Genomic DNA, 12316 nt, shown 5'->3' with positions numbered 1-12316 from the left:
GAAATGGCAACCCACTCCAGTGTTCTTGCCTGGAGAATCCCAGGGACAGGGGAGCCTGATGGGCTGCTGTCTATGGGGTCGCACAGAGTCAGACACAACTGAAGCGACTTAGCAGCAGCAGCAGCAGCAGCAGCAGAGTTATTGTCTAGACATTCAAGTGACTTCTTGTTTCTGCTCTCTGCCCTCTGGTGGATGAGGCTGGTCTAAGAGGCTGTGCAGGCTTCCCTGTGGGAGGGACTGGTTCCAGCCCACTGATAGGTGGAGCTGGGTCTTGTCCCTCTGGTGGCAGGGATGTGTCAAGGGTGTGTTTAGCAGGCAACTGTGTGATAAGGATGCAGTCTCAAAAACGACAGAATGATCTCTGTTCGTTTCCAAGGCAAACCATTCAATATCACAGTAATCCAAGTCTAAGTCCCAACCAGTAATGCTTAAGAAGTTGACATTGAACAGTTCTATGAAGACCTACAAGACCATTTAGAAATAACACCCAAAAAAGATGTCCTTTTCATTGTTGGGGATTGGAATGCAAAAGTAGGAAGTCAAGAGATACCTGGAGTAACAGGCAAATTTGGCCTTGGAGTACAAAATGAAGCAGGGCAAAGGCTAACAGAGCTTTGCCAAGAAAATGCACTGGTCATAGCAAACACCTTCTTCCAACAACACAAGACTCTACACATGGACATCACCAGATGGTAAATACCGAAATCACATTGATTATATTCTTTGCAGCTAAAGAAGGAGAAGCTCTATACAGTCAGCAAAAACAAGACCAAGCGCTGACTGTGGCTCAGATCATGAACTCCTTATTGCCAAATTCAGACTTAAATTGAAGAAAGTAGGGAAAACCACTAGACCATTCAAGTATGACCTAAATCAAATCCCTTACGATTATACAGTGGAAGTAACAAATAGATTCAAGGGATTAGATCTGATAGACAGAGTGCCTGAAGAACTATGGACAGAGGTTCGTGACTTGGTATATGAGTCAGTGATCAAGACCATCCCCAAGAAAAATGAATGCAACAAGGCAAAATGGTTGTCTGAGGAGACCTTACAAATAGCTGAGAAAAGAAAAGATGAGGAAGACAAAGAAGAAAAGGAAAGATACACCCATTTGAATGCAGAGTTCCAAAGAATAGCAAGGAGGGATAAGAAAGCCTTCCTCAGTGATCAATGCAAAGAAATAGAGGAAAATAATAGAATGGGAAAGACTAGAGATCTCTTCAAGAAAATTAGAGATACCAAGAAAACATTTCATGCAAAAATGGGCTCGATAAAGGACAGAAATGGTATGGACCTAACAGAAGCAGAAGATATTAGAAGAGGTGGCAAGAATACACAGAAGAGCTATACAAAAAAGATCTTCACAACCAAGATCATCATGATGGAGTGATCACTCACCTAGAGCCAGACATCCTGGAATGTGAAGTCAAGTGGGCCTTGGGAAGCATCACTACGAACAAAGCTAGTGGAGGTGATGGAATTCCAATTGAACTATTTCAAATCCTGAAAGATGATGCTGTGAAAGTGCTATAGTTAATGTGACAGCAAATTTGGAGAACTCAGCAGTGGCCACAGGACTGGAAAAGGTCAGTTTTCAATCCAATCCCAAAGAAAGGCAATGTCAAAGAATGTTCAAACTACCGCACAATTGCACTCATCTCACATGCTAGTAGAATAATGCTCAAAATTCTCCAAGCCAGGCCTCAACAGTATGTGAACCAAAAACTTGCAGATGTTCAAGCTGGATTTAGAAAAGGAACCAGAGATCAAATTGTCAACAATTGTTGATCATCCAAAAATCAAGAATTCCAGAAAAACATCTATTCCTGCTTTATTGAGTACACCAAAGCCTTTGATTTTGTGGATCACAACAAACTGTGGAAAATTCTTCAAGAGATGTGAATACCAGACCACTTTACCTGCCTCCTGAGAAATCTGTATGGACATCAAGAAGCAACAGTTAGAACTGGACATGGAACAACAGACTGGTTCCAAATCTGGAAAGGAGTACGTCAAGCCTGTATATTGTCACCCTGCTTATTTAACCTCTATACAGAGTACATCATGAGAAATGCTGGGCTAGATAAAGCACAAGCTGGAATCAAGATCGCTGGGAGAAATATCAATAACCTCAGATATGCAGATGATACCACCCTTATGGCAGAAAGTGAAGAAGAACTAAAGAGCCTCTTGATGAAAGTGAAAGAGGAGAGTGAAAAACTCTCAATATTCAGAAAACTAGGATAACGGCATCCAGTCCCATACCTTCATGGCAAATAGATGGGGAAACAATGGAAACAGTGACAGACTTCATATTTTTGGGCTCCAAAATCACTGCAGATGGTGACTGCAGCCATGAAATTAAAAGATGCTTGCTCATTGGAAGAAAAGTTATGAGAAACCTAGACAGCATATTAAAAAGCAGAGATATTACTTTACCAACCAAGGCCCATCTAATTAAAGCTACGGTTTTTCCAGTAGTCATGTATGGATGTGAGAGTTAGACTGTAAAGAAAGCTAAGTGCTGAAGAATTGATGCTTTTGAACTGTGGTGTTGGAGAAGACTCTTGAGAGTCCCTTGGACTGCAAGATCAAACCAGTCAATCCTCAAGAAATCAGTCCTGAATATTCATTGGAAGGACTGATGCTGAAGCTGAAGCTCCAATACTTTGGCCATGTGATGCGAAGAACTGACTCATTGGAAAAGACTCTGATGCTGGGAGGGATTGGGGGCAGGAGGAGAAGGGGACGACAGAGGATGAGATGGCTGCATGGCATCACCAACTCGATGGACGTGAGTTTGAGTGAACTCCAGGAGTTGGTGATGGACAGGGAGGCCTGGTGTGCTGCTATTCATGGGGTTGCAAAGAGTCGGACACGACTGAACTGAACTGAATTGAAGTTTCCACAATCCAAATTTTAGGGATGAATGAGCAGTGAGATTATTTTGACTTATCTCTTTCTTCTCTTTTTTTATGGGCATGGTCTTCCTTCCCACATATATACATATATAAAAATACACATTTAAACTATTTTATTGTCCTCTATCGGTCATGGTGGCTCAGACAGCGAAGAATCAGCATACAATGTGGGTTTGATCTCTCTCTGGGTTGGGAAGATCCCCTGGAGGAGGGCCTGGCAACCCACTCCAGTATTCTTGCCTGGAGAAAACCATGGACAGACATACGTGGCAGGCTATAGTCCATGGAGTCGCAGAGAGTCAGACATGACTGAGCAACAAAGCACACACTGGTCATCAATGTTAGCAATTGCCTTGTGTTAGCAATCTCTTGTGATAAAGAGATCAAAAGTTCTATTTTTACATGTTCTAAATAGTTTAATTTTAAATGATATCTGATACCTTTTACCTCAGTGCCTAATTTTTATATGTAAAAATAACTAAGAAAGTGTTTGTTACCTGTGAATTCTATCCAGGTAAATGATGCAAAACCCATAATCACTTAATATCTTTAGAATCTCTGAATATTTTCATTTCATTTTTGCTGACTGTGGCAAACTAAGTACGCTATTTCATTTCTTTCATAAGTTGTAGCAAGCTGGAAAAGGCTTTAATGAAGGCAGGGGATCTTTGATGGTGCTGGTGAACCTTTTTAAAGAAACCCCCCGCCCTTTTTTTTTTTAACAGTGTTTATGATGATTGGGAGCAGAGCACATAAATTCTTGGTAAATAGCTATAGTTTCCAAAGATGAAGACATGATCTCACAAAAGAAATCAGGCAAAATGTCCACATCTCCTGTTCATTACTTCCCCATTCCTAACTATCTCTTAATTTAAGCCTGCAGAGTAACCCCTGACTGAGTCAGCTCACTCAGATGTCCTGAAACCATGCTGACTCCCTTTTTAGCCACTTTCCCTTCAGCAGATGTAGTGATGCCACTGGTAGGTCTTTGGGGAATTTTCCTTTCTGCTCTCCACCCTCATCACTTCTGCCATCTGGTCTCTTTCTGTTTTACTTCCATTCAGCAGATGGGTCCTCCCCACCCCTCCTACACTGACCTGAATGAATCTCTTGTGGTTTAGCACACCCCTGAGTCTGGACAGGTACAATGACAGACGATGCAACAGTACCAGGTTCCCAAACCTAGATAGATATGAAAGAGAAGAACTGTGACTGTTCCAAGCAAGGAGAATTAGGTCAAGCTATTTCTTTTCTTTTGGCTCTATAATCAGATCAGGTCAGATCAGTTGCTCAGTCGTGTCTGACTCTTTGCGACTCCATGAATCGCAGCACGCCAGGCCTCCCTGTCCATCACCAACTCCCGGAGTTCACTCAGACTCACGTCCATCGAATCAGTGATGCCATCCAGCCATCTCTTCCTCTGTCATCCCTTTCTCCTCCTGCCCCCAATCCCTCCCAGCATCAGAGTCTTTTCCAATGAGTCAACTCTTCGCATGAGGGAGCCCAAGTACTGGAGTTTCAGCTTCAGCATCATTCCTTCCAAAGAAATCCCAGGGCTGATCTCCTTCAGAATGGACTGGTTGGATCTCCTTGCAGTCCAAGGGACTCTCAAGAGTCTTCTCCAACACCACAGTTCAAAAGCATCAATTCTTCGGCGCTCAGCCTTCTTCACAGTCCAACTCTCATATCCATACATGACCACAGGAAAAACCATAGCCTTGACTAGACAGACCTTGTTGGCAAAGTAATGTCTCTGCTTTTGAATATGCTATCTAGGTTGGTCATAACTTTCCTTCCAAGGAGTAAGCGTCTTTTAATTTCATGGCTGCAGTCACCATCTGTAGTGATTTTGGAGCCCAGAAAAATAAAGTCTGATACTGTTTCCACTGTTTCCCCATCTATTTCCCATGAAGTGGCAATACGAAAAAAAATCTTCATTTGTTGCCAGATGAAGGTCATGTTCTATAGAAGTCAAACTTATGCTGTTGTTTTGGTTAAAACATTGTGGCTCATATCGCTGAAATTTGTCCAGCATTTGATATTCATGGAGTACAAGTGGATACTTGGTTATAATTTGTTGCATTACCTGTTTCTGTTAAATATATTACATTGTTCAAATACATACATTATGTGAGCTCAATAATGTACTCATTTTTATAGGGACATCAATGTATAAGGTAAATTCCATCCTCAAGTACATATTAGGTCTATTGAAAAACATTACTCAGCTGTGAAATAACTATCTTCAGTGTAAAGCTACATTTTTTAGTCCTGAATGATGAAGTACATATTATGAAATACAATAGAATTCAAAGAATGAAGACTCAGTACTTGGAAGAAGAGGAAAGTGATGAAAGTGAATAATGAGAACAGTTTGCCCCTTGAGATGAAGACACTATATGTCTGTTTGAATAATAAATTCCTTTTAAGTGTTATTCTAGTTAAAATATTCTGAGATAAAGTTTTAAAAAGTATTCCACAATAAAATCAGCTAAGATGACAAGGATTAGATTAAGAAGTAATTGATAAAAGTTAAGATTACACTTCAGTGTCTGTTTTTTACAGAAAGATTCTTCTATAAAAAATAAAATTCTGCATGTACGTTAGCATAAATTATTCATGAATTTTGTAGGATATAGCAGTGAAGAAATGAATACTTTATAAAAATACATGTGAACTTATGTGAAACATATTTTGAAGTTCCTTTTGGGGCCTTTTGGGGCCTTTGCCAACAGGGTAGGCGCAAAGATTTGGGGTGGACAAAGAATAGCAGTAGGACTCTATTCCCTGCATAATGAAAGATTTTCTTGTCCATGAGATGGTGTTCCATTGATTCTGGGGTCAAGTATACTCTTTTTGAAAATATTTAAAATACATTATGCATGAGACGAATCTGAGGGAGTCCCTCAATGTAAAGAAATACTGAAAGGCGATGAACTTTGGGGTCAAAATAGGGCTCCTGTATCATCTTGCTGAAAGGATGTAGTTTGTAATAAATAAATGTATATAATGAAGTTACACAAAAATAGTTAATAATTATAAACATATTAGAAATCAGTTTTATTTCATAAAAGAACTTTTGTATCTAACCTTTATCCTCAAATTATATATTTTTCAAATTAATATTTCTCAAAAAGTGGTATATAACATGCCAAAAAGCATCTCCTACATTTTAAAATATTCCTGCCCTTTAATTTTTTGTAACATGAACTAACCATTATATAAATTCAGACTTAAGGACAGAGTACTTAGAAACATGGTATTGAGTTATAGAGGTAAGAGGGGTCTGAATCCTCGTCACGTCCACTAAAATTTTATTGCTTTTAGAGTAAGTTTAACAGTATCAAATAGAAAATTCTGTCATCTTTCAATGGTATTTATATGCACACAAAATCTAGAAGTTCAGAAACCTGGAAGAAACCAAGGCTTACCTGTCTGTAGCATCTTAAAATTAGAGTTAAAACCAGATACAGTAGTGAGTTGGCAATTTAATATCTTTAATTACTAAACTAGATGTTTTGCATGATAGAACCATCCTGTGTATGTTGACTCAGAAGGTATGGAAAACTGAAATGTCTGAGACATGGTGGGAATATTAACTTGAGTGAAGTGACTAGCGCTTAGATTTTAGACTTGAGTGAGGTTAACTTGGGAATCAGAAAATAACTTGGACCTATATGTAGTTCTTAATAGAATTTTGGGCAAGCAAGAAAGTCATCATTAATAAAGGAGGGAATCTTTGTCGATTAGTTTCACAGGAAATATGTTCTAAGAGTGTTCACATGCCACAAAGATAGAATGAGTGTGAGAACAGCAGGGAAAGTGGAAGTGTGTCTGAAGCCAATAGCTTTTGCTCCAGTTAAGAGGGAGAACTTGAGCTCAAAACCAGAAGGGTTAGAATGGTAGCAGAGTGCCTCTGGAGCTGGGCCATGATGGAATCTGAGGCAGAAAGGAAGGTTTGATTCTCGACATAAAGAGAGATGAAGAATTCTCTGAGACCTGAGAGGAAGATGAAAGGGAGGTGCAAACAACAAAATGTTGAGTTGGGACAAAGCTGCAAACTGAAACTCATGAACTCAGCCTCCACAAGCACGTGGGAGGAGGACCAAAGCTCAGAAGAACAAGATCTTAGATCCTAGAGGAGAGAAAAGGGATGAAACGGCTTAGGGTGGACACGCACTGAGGAGCCAGCAGGAGATAAAAGGATTGCTTAGGAGAAATAAATACCTTGTCCCTCCTGGATTATCACACTTTATGAGATAGAGTAAAAACACTTTGTTTTACATGTAAAGACTTTGTCTTGTATTCGGGTATCATAATAGGGTTTCCCAGCTGACCCTAGTGGTAAAGAACCCACCTGCCAATGCAGGAGACATAAGAGACGCAGGTTCAACCCCTGGGTCAGGAAGATCCCTTGCAGGAGGAAATGGCAACCCATTCCAATATTCTTGCCTTGGAAAATCCCATGGATAGAGGAGCTGGGCAGGCTGCAGTCCGTAGGGTCACAAAAAGTCAGACACCATGAAAGAGACTTAGCACACACACACTGGTATCATCGTAATTTGGCCAAACCGTTTAGTGGTGGTATTGAGATTCAGTGCATTCCTGAGTCTGTAAAATGAATAGGTGATGTACTCATCAGAAGAAAAATGTGCTCATCACTAACATTTACTAGCCTCCCCCCCTAATTCCTTACACTACCTTGATTAACTTTATTTTTATAAACAGCATCACTATTCAGGTGTACTTGACTCATTTTTATCACAGGTTCAAGAAAAAAAAGAATCTTGGAAAAGCAGTGTTTTCCCCAGCTGAGTTCAAAATGAAGCAAAAAGCATCTGCAAAACCTGGGCAACTGAAAAGTGAGGAAATCCAGTCTGCTTCCATATAAGAAACAATGACAGCGCTGAATCTGAAGGTAACAATAGAAATGAGGTTACCCTGCTATTATCTCAAAAAGACATTTTCTGTTCAATGGGACTTTTAAAATTTGTTTATACTGGGCATTGGAAATGAAGAGAAAAAAAAAGATTATGCAACTGAACATGCTTTTATGTTTTAAAGTCATACAACATTGCTAAGCCCCAAAATACTATTCATTTTCTATGTCTTGGTATACAGACACAAATATGTAAATGACAGGGAGATGTAAGTAGAATGAAGCCCTTATAAATGTGTGATTTACAGAAAGATAAAATGAACATTCAGTAAGTAAACAGAGACAAGGTTTCTGAAAAATTTTCTAAGATATTATATAATTAAAGTCATATGAATTTCTGATAAGAGAATGTCTTTTTCTACAAAATGAACTCTACAATATGATCTGGCATACTGGCTGCTAAACTGAAGCAAAAGAGAAAAGGTAATTAAGTGATGTTTACCATGAACATTGAACTAGAGTTCAAGATAGGTCGAAAGGTTCAAGTCAAATATGGCTGGCCAGGGGATTACCATTATTGCTATGCTAAGCAGACAGATAAACGTGGGCTGCAGGGCTTACTGATTTTCAACTTATAAGCATCAACCACCAAACTTCTCCAAATTCCATATGCAAAACCTTAAATCACCATCAATGTGAGAGCTATTAGATAACATTATATTCAGATTCTACTTTTTTCTCCCTCAGGTTTAAAGCCAATGCTGCTTTAGATCACTGTATAAAATCAATTTACTTTCTATAACATTGTTCTATTACATCTTCTTTTTTCATTTGTATTATTAAAATTAAACGTAAATGATATAAAACATGAACACACTGCAAAGAAAACTCTACTTCTACATTTAAACTAGCATGTAGTTAACAGGTCAATAATCATAAATAACTTATGTCTTAATTATGTCTTCGGTCTATTATTTTAATGCTTATAGTTTAAGAGATGTCCAATAGAATTGGACTGTGATGCTTTTGCATACATACAAAGATTTTTTTAAAGCACAGGAAAAAATATATTCACTCTGTTTATTGCAAAGCGATTCCCCTTAATTTCCTATGCTGGGGGTGGGGAGAGGGATAAAGAGGGAGAGGGAGGGAAAGAAATTAGCCCCAGTCAACTGAATGATGAATTAATTTCTAATATCATACAAGAAGCTGACTGAGGACAGAATGAAAACTTAGTAACTGGCTTCATAATCTTCCAATTTATCCCCTACCACCTAGTGTGTCTTTTCCAAGTTTCACTTAACATGCACACACCCACACAGATTTTTGGACACATTTTTATAAAATGACATATTTTGTAGAACATTTGTGGAAAATATTGAGATGTTATATGAGAAAAATATCCTGCAATCAAATAGTTTTGGGAAACACTGGATCACAAAAATTGAATATTGTTATCTACTGCCAGACTTCTAAGTGCATTTATGTGTGCAAGCTATGTATTCCTCCAAATCATTTGACAATGAAGCTCTTAAAGAGGAAATTAGTGTACTGCTGTTCTGAGGGACAGACTTTGGGAACACTTGACCAAACTTGCCATGAATTTCATTTACTCTTTAACTGTAAATTCAGCTTTCATCCATTTGGAGAGCAGGTATATTCTAACTCAAGGGCCCAAGACGCCACATATTAATATTAACTCTACTGTAGCTTCTTATTTTGTATACAGAGCCTGTGTTCTTATCCTCTTGCCTTATAACCAAGCCTTCTGTCTAAAACCTAAGAATCAGAAACCAGGCATCTATCTTAGTTTCCTGTCCAAGTCTTTGACATGAATTGTCCTCCCAAGACCTGGAAGTACTGACCTGAAACCCAAGTGGTTTACATACAGTTCAGTTCAGTTTAGTCACTCAGTCATATCTGACTCTTTGTGACCCCGCAGCAAGCCAGGCCTCCCTGTCCACCATCACCAACTCTGAGTTTACCCAAACACACATCCATTGAGTTGGTGATGTCATACAACCATCTCATCCTTTATTGTCCCCTTCTCCTCCTGCCCCTAGTCTTTACCAAAATCAGGTCTTATTCAAATGAGTCAGCTCTTCGTATCAGGTGGCCAAAGTACTGGAGTTTCAGCTTCAGCATCAGTCCTTCCAATGAATATTCAGGACTGATTTCTTTTGGATGGACTGGTTGGATCTCCTTGCAGTCCAAGGGACTCTCAAGAGTCTTCTCCAACACCACAGTTCAAAAGCATCAATTCTTCAGCGCTCAGCCTTCTTCACAGTCCAACTCTCACATCCATACATGACCACAGGAAAAACCATAGCCTTGACCAGACAGACCTTTATTGGCAAAGTAATGTCTCTGCTTTTTAATATGCTGTCTAGATTGGTCATAACTTTCTTTCCAAGGAATAAGCTTCTTTTAATCTGCAGTGATTTTGGAGCCCCCAAAAATAAAGTCTGCCACTGTTTCCACTGTTTGCCCATCTATTCCCCATGAAGTGATGGGACCGGATGCCATGATCTTCGTTTTCTGAATGTTGAGCTTTAAGCAAACTTTTTCACTCTCCTCTTTAACTTTCATCAAGAGGCTCTTTACTTCTTCACTTTCTGCCATAACGGTGGTGTCATCTGCCTATCTGAGGTTATTGATATTTCTTCCGGCAATCTTGATTCCAGCTTGTGCTTCATCAAGCCCAGCATTTTTCCTGATGTACTCGGCATATAAGTTAAATTAGCAGGGTGACAATATACAGCCTTGACATACTTCTTTCTCGATTTGGAACCAGTCTGTTGTTCCATGTCCAGTTCTAACTGTTGCGTCCTGACCTGCATGCAGATTTCTCAAGAGACAGGTCAGGTGGTCTGGTATTCCCATCTCTTTCAGAATTTTCCAGTTTATTGTGATCCACACAGTCAAAGGCTTTGGCATAGTCAATAAAGCAGAAATGGATGTTTTCCTGGAACTCTCTTGCTTTTTCAATCCAGTGGATTTTGGCAATTTGATCTCTGGTCCCTCTGCCTTTTCTAAAACCAGCTTGAACATCTGGAAGTTCACAGTTCACATATTGCTGAATCCTGGCTTGGAGAATTTTGAGCATTACTTTACTAGCGTGTGAAATGAGTGCAATTGTGCAGTAGTTTGAACATTCTTTGGCATTGCCATTCTTTGGGATTGGATTGAAAACTGACCTTTTCCAGTCCTGTGGCCACTGCTGTTTTCCAAATTTGCTGACAAATTGAGTGCAGCACTTTCACAGCATCATCTTTCAGGATTTGAAATAGCTCAACTGGAATTCCATCACCTTCACTAACTTTGTTCGTAGTGATGCTTCCTAAGGCCCACTTGACTTTGCATTCCAGGATGTCTGGCTCTAGGTAAGTGATCACACCATTGTGATGATCTGGGTCATGAAGATCTTTTTTGTAAAGTTCTTATGTGTATGCTTGCCACCTTGTCTTAATATCATATGCTTCTGTTAGGTCCATACCAATTCTGTCCTTTATTATGCCCATTTTTTCATGAAATGTTTTCTTGGTATCTCTAATTTTCCTGAAGAGATCTCTAGTCTTTCCCATTCTATTATTTTCCTCAATTTCTTTGTACTGATCACTGAGGAAGGCTTTCTTATTTCTCCTTGCCATTCTTTGAACTTTGCATTCAAATGGGTATATATTTCCCTTCTCCTTTGCTTTTCACTTCTCTTTTCACAGCTATTTGTAAGGCCTCCTCAGAAAACCATTTTGCTTTTTTGCATTTCTTTTTCTTGGAGATGGTCTTGATCCCTGTCTCCTATACAATGTCATGAACTGCCGTCCATAGTTCATCAGGCACTCTCTCAATCAGATCTAGTCCCTTCAATCTACTTCTCACTTCCACTGTATAATCATAAGGGATTTGATTTATGTCATACCTGAATGGTCTAGTGGTTTTCCCTACTTTCTTCAGTTTAAGTCTGAATTTAGCCCTAAGTTGTTCATGACCTGAGCCACAGTCAGCTCCCAGTCTTGTTTTTGCTGACTGTATAGAGCTTCTCCATCTTTGGCTGCAAAGAATATAATCATCTGATTTTGGTGTTGACCATCTGGTGATGTCCATGTGTAGAGTCTTCTCTTGTGTTGTTGGAAGAGGGTGTTTGTTATGACCAGTGCGTTCTCTTGGCAGAACTCTATTAGTCTTTGCCCTGCTTCATTCCATATTCCAAGGCCAAATGTGCCTGTTACTCCAGGTGTTTCTTGACTCCCTACTTTTGCATTCCAGTCCCCTATAATGAAAAGGACATCTTTTTTGGGTGTTAGTTCTAAAAGTCTTGTAGGTCTTCAAAGAACTGTTCAACTTCAGTTTCTTCAGCATTTCTGGTTGGGGCATCAACTTGGATTACCATGATACTGAATGGTTTGCCTTGGAAACGAACAGAGATTTTTTTGTCATTTTTGAGATTGCATCTAAGTACTGCCTTTTGGAATCTTTTGTTGACTATGATGGCTACTCAGTTTCTCCTAAGGGA

General features: G+C 39.3%; 1 long non-coding RNA gene across 8 annotated transcripts in view; it reads left to right on the top strand.

The window, feature by feature from the left end:
- Positions 1-12316, top strand: part of LOC147369848 (uncharacterized) — a 157157-nt gene that overhangs the window by 133449 nt on the left and 11392 nt on the right. For all 8 annotated transcript variants that reach the window (XR_015168613.1, XR_015168608.1, XR_015168607.1 and 5 more), the window contains exon 3: positions 7692-7842. This is a non-coding gene — a long non-coding RNA (uncharacterized LOC147369848). The remainder of the gene's footprint in view (positions 1-7691; positions 7843-12316) is intronic.

Source organism: Bos grunniens, chromosome 7 (genome assembly GCF_055505025.1).
Source record: "Bos grunniens cultivar Pamir isolate PY7600 chromosome 7, Bosgru_T2T1.0, whole genome shotgun sequence".
Taxonomy (NCBI): domain Eukaryota; kingdom Metazoa; phylum Chordata; class Mammalia; order Artiodactyla; family Bovidae; genus Bos; species Bos grunniens.
This window is presented reverse-complemented; position numbering and strand designations above follow the sequence as displayed.